Raw genomic sequence first — 7194 nt, 5'->3', positions numbered from 1 at the left:
TTCAAACAGTTCAAGAAGCGAATAATAAAAGTAAGCATAGCAGTAAACGACCAAGTGAACTGGAAAACAGCGTGAACAATGGACCCATACTTCAAGCGCCCATTCCCAAAAGAAGAAGAACCATGCCATATGGTTGTTCTTACAAAGAATTCTGGTCCTGTAAACCAATAGAATTCTCGGGCAATGAAGGACCCATTGCAGCCTAACGCTGGATAGAGAAAACTGAGGCTGTTCTGAAAATAAGCAAATGTGCTGAAGAAGATAAGATAATGTTTGCTTCAAATCTATTTAAAAACGCAGCCTTAGAATGGTGGAACACTATCCTCCAGTCAAGAGGAAGTGATAAGATTTATAACATGGAATGGGAGGAATTTAAGAACATGGTAGAAAGGAAATTATGCCCTCCTAATGAAAAGGAACAAATAGCAAATAAATTTCTGAATCTTAGAATGGTCGGGGTAGATAGTAAGGGTTACACTACCACATTCTTTGAATATGCTAGGATAGTACCAACCCTTGCATCACCTGAACCAGTGTTAATCTCCCGTTAAATCTGGGGATTAATTAGAGAGATTAGACATGTAGTCAAGGCAGCTAGACCCCAAACCATAGAGGAAGCTGTAGAACTAGCCAATACCTTGACTGATGAACTAGTGAGAACTAGAGAAGAAGACCAGAGGAGAAACCTAACCCAAAGGCTTACTCAAGAATTCCGTTCGGGGAATTCCAACCGTAGGAATATAGGTTCTACCTCTGCACCATACCGCAGAAACTGCAAGAAAAAGCATTCTGGAAGATGCTCTATTTATTGTAATTTTTGCAAGGCCCCAGGACACAAGGAAGAGAATTGCAAGAAGAAATCCAGTAATGGATTCTGCTACAACTGTGGAGAAAAAGGTCATATTAAGAAAAACTGTCCAAAGTTAGCCCCAGCTGCAAACAACAAGAACACTAAAAATGCTAGAGCATTCGTTCTAACTGCAGACGAAGCTAGACTAATTCCGGACGTCATTGCTGGTACATTTTTAGTTAATGATATATTTGCTAAAGTATTATTTGACTCTCGTGCAAACCAAAGTTTTATTAGTACTTCACTTTGCAAACTCCTAAATCAATCATTAACTAAACTACCACAAGAATGTCTAGTAGAGACAGCAAATGGAGAAACCGTTAAGATTTCTGAAATCTTGCAAGGAGCAAGAATAGAAATTTTTAATCAAAAATTTATTGCAAACCTTTACCCAATGAATCTGGTAGGATTTGATGTCGTGTTAGGAATGGATTGGTTAATAGCCAATAAAGCCAATATCTTATGTGATCAAAAGTCAATTCAAGTAAAATCACCAAGAGGTGAAAATATCACAATTAAAGGAGATAAACCATCTAGATCCACTAAATTCATCTCTGTGATGAAAACTGCAAGTTATATAAGGAAAGGATCTATAGTATATATGATTTCTATAATCACTAACACTAAAAGAAAAGAGTTACAAGACATTCCAGTAGTGTCCCAGTTTTCAGATGTCTTTCCTGAAGAATTGCCAGGACTACCGCCAGACAGGGAAGTTGAATTCAGAATTCACCTGTTACCAGGGACAGCACCGATTGCCAAAGCACCGTACCGTTTGGCACCCGCGGAAATGCAAGAACTGAAGAAACAGCTAGATGAATTGTTGGAGAAAGGATTCATACAGCCAAGCTCAACGACATGGGGAGCGCCGATTTTATTCGTTAAAAAGAAGGACGGATCAATGCGTATGTGCATTGACTACCGTGAATTAAACAAAGTCACGATTAAGAATCGGTATCCATTACCGAGGATCGATGATTTGTTCGATCAACTTCACGGAGCTTGATTTTTCTCTAAAATTGAGTTAAGATCAGGGTATCATCAATTAAAGGTATAGGAAGAGGACATTCCTAAAACCGCATTCAGAACGAGGTATGGTCATTATGAATTTACTGTCATGCCATTTGGTTTAACCAATGCCCCAGCCGCATTTATGGACATGATGAACCGAATATGTAAGCCATATTTGGATAAATTCATAATTGTCTTCATAGATGATATTCTAATTTACTCTAAAAGTAAAGAGGAGCATGCAAAGCATTTGCAATTACTTTTAAGTTTATTGAGAAAAGAAAAGCTTTATGCTAAGTTTTCAAAGTGCGAATTTTGGTTAGAACAGGTGCAATTCCTCGGACATTTAGTTAACCATGAAGGAATTCATGTAGATCCAACAAAGATCAAGGCAATTACCCAATGGAAAACCCCAGAGTCACCAACTGAGGTTAGAAGTTTCTTAGGATTGGCCGGTTATTATAGAAGATTTATTCGAGATTTTTCTAGAATAGTCATTCCTTTAACTAAGTTAACCTGTAAATCTGTTAAGTTTGAATGGGGACCAAAACAAGAAGAAGTCTTTAGAATTCTTAAGCAAAGATTAACCCATACACCCATACTAGCGTTACCAGAAGGAACTGAAGACTTTGTAGTCTTTTGTGACGCTTCTAAGTTAGGATATGGATGTGTATTAATGCAACGTCAAAAGGTTATAGCTTATGCCTCCAGACAACTTAAGAGTCATGAAGAAAATTATTCAACCCATGATTTGGAATTAGGAGCTATAATTTTTGCCCTTAAAATTTGGAGACATTATCTTTATGGTAGTAAGTTTACCATATTCACAGATCATAAGAGTTTAAGGTATGTTTTTGGGCAAAAAGAGTTGAATATGAGACAAAGACGCTGGATGGAATTACTTAGTGATTATGATTGTGATATCCAGTATCATGCAGGAAAAGCAAATGTAGTGGCAGATGCTTTAAGTCGAAAGTATCATGAAAAGCCAAAAAGGGTACGTTCTCTTAAATTAAATCTTCAAGTAGATTTAAATGATCAGATTAGGAAAGTTCAAGAATCAGTAATCAAGGAAGATACTGAAAAATTAAAAGGAATCATTAAAGAATTAGAACAAGGAACAGATGGAATTTGGAGGTTCCATAAAAAGAGAATGTGGATGCCTAAATTAGGAAATTTACGTCACCGGATATTAGAAGAAGCCCATAAGTCTAAATATACAATGCATCCAGGAAGTGATAAAATGTACCAGGATTTAAGGAAAAATTTCTGGTGGATAGGAATGAAAAAGGATGTAGCAGCCTATGTTTCTAAATGTTTAACTTGCTCACAAGTTAAAGCTGAACATCAGAAAACCTCAGGATTGTTACAACAATTAGAAATGCCAGTTTGGAAATGGGAATTGATAACAATGGATTTTGTTACCAAATTACCCAAAACAAGAAAAGGTAATGATACAATCTGGGTGGTTGTAGATAGGCTAACCAAATCAGCTCATTTCTTACCAATGAAGGAAACCTTTAGTATGGAACGATTAGCCGAATTGTATGTAAAAGAAATCGTTTCTTTACATGGCATTCCTTTATCAATTGTTTCTGATAGAGATAGCCGATTTACCTCTCATTTTTGGTCAAGTTTCCAAAAAGCAATGGGAACCAGGTTAAATCTAAGCACAGCTTATCATCCTCAAACAGACGGGCAAAGTGAAAGGACAATCCAGACAATGGAAGACATGCTTAGAGCTTGTGTAATTGATTTCGGAGGTAATTGGGACGAACACTTACCTTTAATAGAATTTTCTTATAATAACAGTTATCACACAAGTATCAATGCTGCACCATTCGAAGCACTTTATGGACGAAAGTGCAGAACCCCAGTCTGTTGGGCAGAAATTGGGGAAAAACAATTATCTGGACCTGAGATAGTACAAGAAACAACTGACAAAATCATTCAAGTCAAGGAACGACTGAAAGCAGCACGTGATCGACAAAAGAGCTACGCTGATAACAGACGCAAACCATTAGAATTTCAAGCAGGAGATAGAGTATTATTAAAAGTCTCTCCTTGGAAAGGAGTGGTAAGATTCATCAAGAGAGGAAAGCTTAGTCCCAGGTATATTGGACCTTTCAAAATTCTTAAAAGAATAGGACCTGTAGCCTATCAGCTACAACTGCCAGAGGAAATGGCAGGAATACATGATGTATTTCATGTATCTAATCTCAAAAAGTGTCTAGCTGATGAATCACTCGTAGTACCTCTCAAGGATATAGAGGTTAATGAACAACTCAAATTTGTAGAGAGGCCTCTACAGATTTAAGATAGGAAGATTAAGAATCTCAAGCATAAGAGATTAGTTCTAGTCGAAGTGAAGTGGGACTCCAAAAGAGGACCTGAATACACATGGGAGCTTGAATCAGAAATGCAAAAGAAATATCCACACTTGTTCCAGTAGATCTCGAGGACGAGCTCTAAAACAAGGTGGGGAGGATATAACAACCCTCGGTAAAACCGACACCCTCATAATAGTTCTGACACCCTAATATATCTTTAAATGTCTCAACATGTCTTTATATGCACCCCGTATGTGAAAACCGAGCCCAATATACAATATAACATATAAAATAAATTAAAAAAACAATAATTATTAAGTTGAGGCGGGCCGCATAGACCTCGCCTCAACTTAACGCGGGCCGCATCAGGATATAACCAGACTTCGCCAAAACCTTAAGTTCATGCGGGCCGCGTATGATCTCGCTTAAGTCCATGTGGGCCGCGAGCGACCTAGAATGTGGCGCAACCCGGTGATGACACGTGTCATCACCGTGTCAAGTCTAGAGGGTGACCGGGCCAAGCTATACGTTGACCGGAGATTGACGCGGGCCGCGTAAGGGTTAGCCTTACTTAACGCGGGCCGCGTGAAGACGCGATTACAGCCCTATAAATAGAGGCCATCAGCCTTCAGTCCGTCTCGCTCATTTCTTTCTTTCTTTCTCAAATTTTCTGTAGTAGCGTTATTATACCCGGGCATTATACCCCTAAAATAGCGAGGTTCTGCTACGATGTAAGTATTGTAACCCCTGGGGACGTATTAGATACGCTGCCCGATTGATCTAGGGTTCCGTAAAGGCTGTCGTGGTTCTGCCGGACGTAGTCGTTGGAATGCCGTCTCGGGGAGGGTATTACTAATGTTAAAATGGGTTATTATACTAACACACGTGCATTTGTGTAAATTATAGATATTCACCAGGAAACCCTAAAGAATAACCTAAGACATCAAAGTGAGTAATCTCCTTTTTGCAAACTGTTTTTACAAAACCTTAAATATTTCTTCATGTGAAAGACAGTTATTGAGTATTTGTAAGGGTACAATTGTGATGGTATATTTGGGGTTTTGTATACAAAATTTGTTACCACCTGGGGAGAGGAGTAACATGACCATAAGTCAGATGACAGTACCATGGATGTTAATTGGTATTACCTGTAAACAAATGTAATTGCGGATGCGCCCTCAAAACTGTACACTGTGAAAATGGTTTTATTTAAATTTCATTAAAATGGGATTCACTCACCAGTATTTCCCACTGACAAAATGTTTTTAAAACGCGTTTCAGGTAACAAAATGTGAAAGCCAAATAGAAGCCAGCTGGACAGCACTGAAGGCTTGGAAAAGTGGCAATAAAGTACCTAAGAATAAAATGGATGTTTTTATTAAATAAATAGGATTTATTCCTATAAAATGTGTGTACTGGAAACTTGGGTTTTACCCATATGTTTAATATTATCAAACGAGGTGGTTTACTCTGATTTAACATTTCCTAACTACGGTCCTGATGAAAATTTCCGCTGCCAAATTGAATAAATAAACGTGATACCACCAAAACTGGCTCACGGCCGCCCGTTCCCGGGAACTAGGGATCGGGGGTTGTGACACCTTCCACAGATGCAAACACGACGCCACCACTTTCTTCTTTACTTCCATCAGTTGCAGCCCCAACTTCATTCTCAATCTTACTATCTGAAGTTGCATAAACATTTTCGAGTAAATTAGACATGGCTAAACATGGCTAAACAAATAAAACGGTTTCCGAAGATTACCTTCATTCTCATTCCCTTCAACCTGTTCGCTATCCTTAACCTCCATCTCGACCATTTTGGCTACCTCTTGATCACAGATAAACCGTGCTTCGTAAATCTCATCCTTTTTGGCGTCATTCGCTTCTAGATCGGTGTTCTGGTGATCATTGTCATTCGCAGCCACTTTATTGTCTGTATCCACTCTATATTCATCTTTACTAACAAACTGCATGTCCGAACCACGGTCATCTGTCAAAACAAGATGACACATTTTAAAACGAATAAAGTAATACAGCACACTTTTAAAATCAAACATTCTGAAAGGGTACGGGAACTACCACGTGCACCATGCACTTCTGCTGCTTTAATACGCAGTATTGCACGCATTAAACCAAGCGGCTTATGCACTTCTTCAACATCACTTTTATCCACGCTTCCTGCTCCTTTATTATCTTCGGCCACACCCATACTACAGTCACCTCCACTTGAATTACCAGCATCATGAACAACCTTATCACCTTGGACGCCTTGCTTTGTTTCTTCCCCAACTTCACGGCACCCCAGTTCTCTCTCTTCCCGTTGCTTCTCAGTCTTGTTGAACCCTATAACATCACATTAATAATAAATGGGTTTCAGACACGTACGCATATTAGAGGGTAATAAATTTTAACGAGCAACAAACTACGCGTCACCGTCAACGTGTCTGAAACATCTAAATGTACGATGAAACTGGTAACACATGTTACAGTTTACCTGATTCGTTGCCATCATCCGTTTTTTCCCCATCAATCTTTATTTTTGTCTTCCGGCAATTTGGGGTCACAAAGCCTGCTTCCATTTCAGGAGCATCCTTTAACTTCCTCAGACGGGGAGATCTCCTTACCCGCAACGACATACCACCTTCTTCCAGAGCTCCGGCACACTCAGTTCCATCACCAACTACGCTTGATTCCCCCGCAACATCACCTGCAACCACAATAAAATGTTAAACTTTACGATCGTTATCACATTAACATGTGTTACACTACACATTTCATTCCATAACCTATAGTACAGGGACATAAACTCTTTTCGCGCTATAAACGTACTCTTAAAATGGTAATACATGTAACAATTTACCTGTTTCTTTACCACCATCGGTGTCTTGTCCACCAAACTTCATATTTGTCTTTCGTCTTTTTGGGGTCACAACCCCTTCTTCTATCTCACTAGCATGCTTTAACTTCCCGAGTCTAGCAGATCTCCTCACCTGACCCGAC

The sequence above is a fragment of the Helianthus annuus genome, chromosome 3 (genome assembly GCF_002127325.2).
Source record: "Helianthus annuus cultivar XRQ/B chromosome 3, HanXRQr2.0-SUNRISE, whole genome shotgun sequence".
NCBI classification, from domain to species: domain Eukaryota; kingdom Viridiplantae; phylum Streptophyta; class Magnoliopsida; order Asterales; family Asteraceae; genus Helianthus; species Helianthus annuus.
This window is presented reverse-complemented; position numbering follows the sequence as displayed.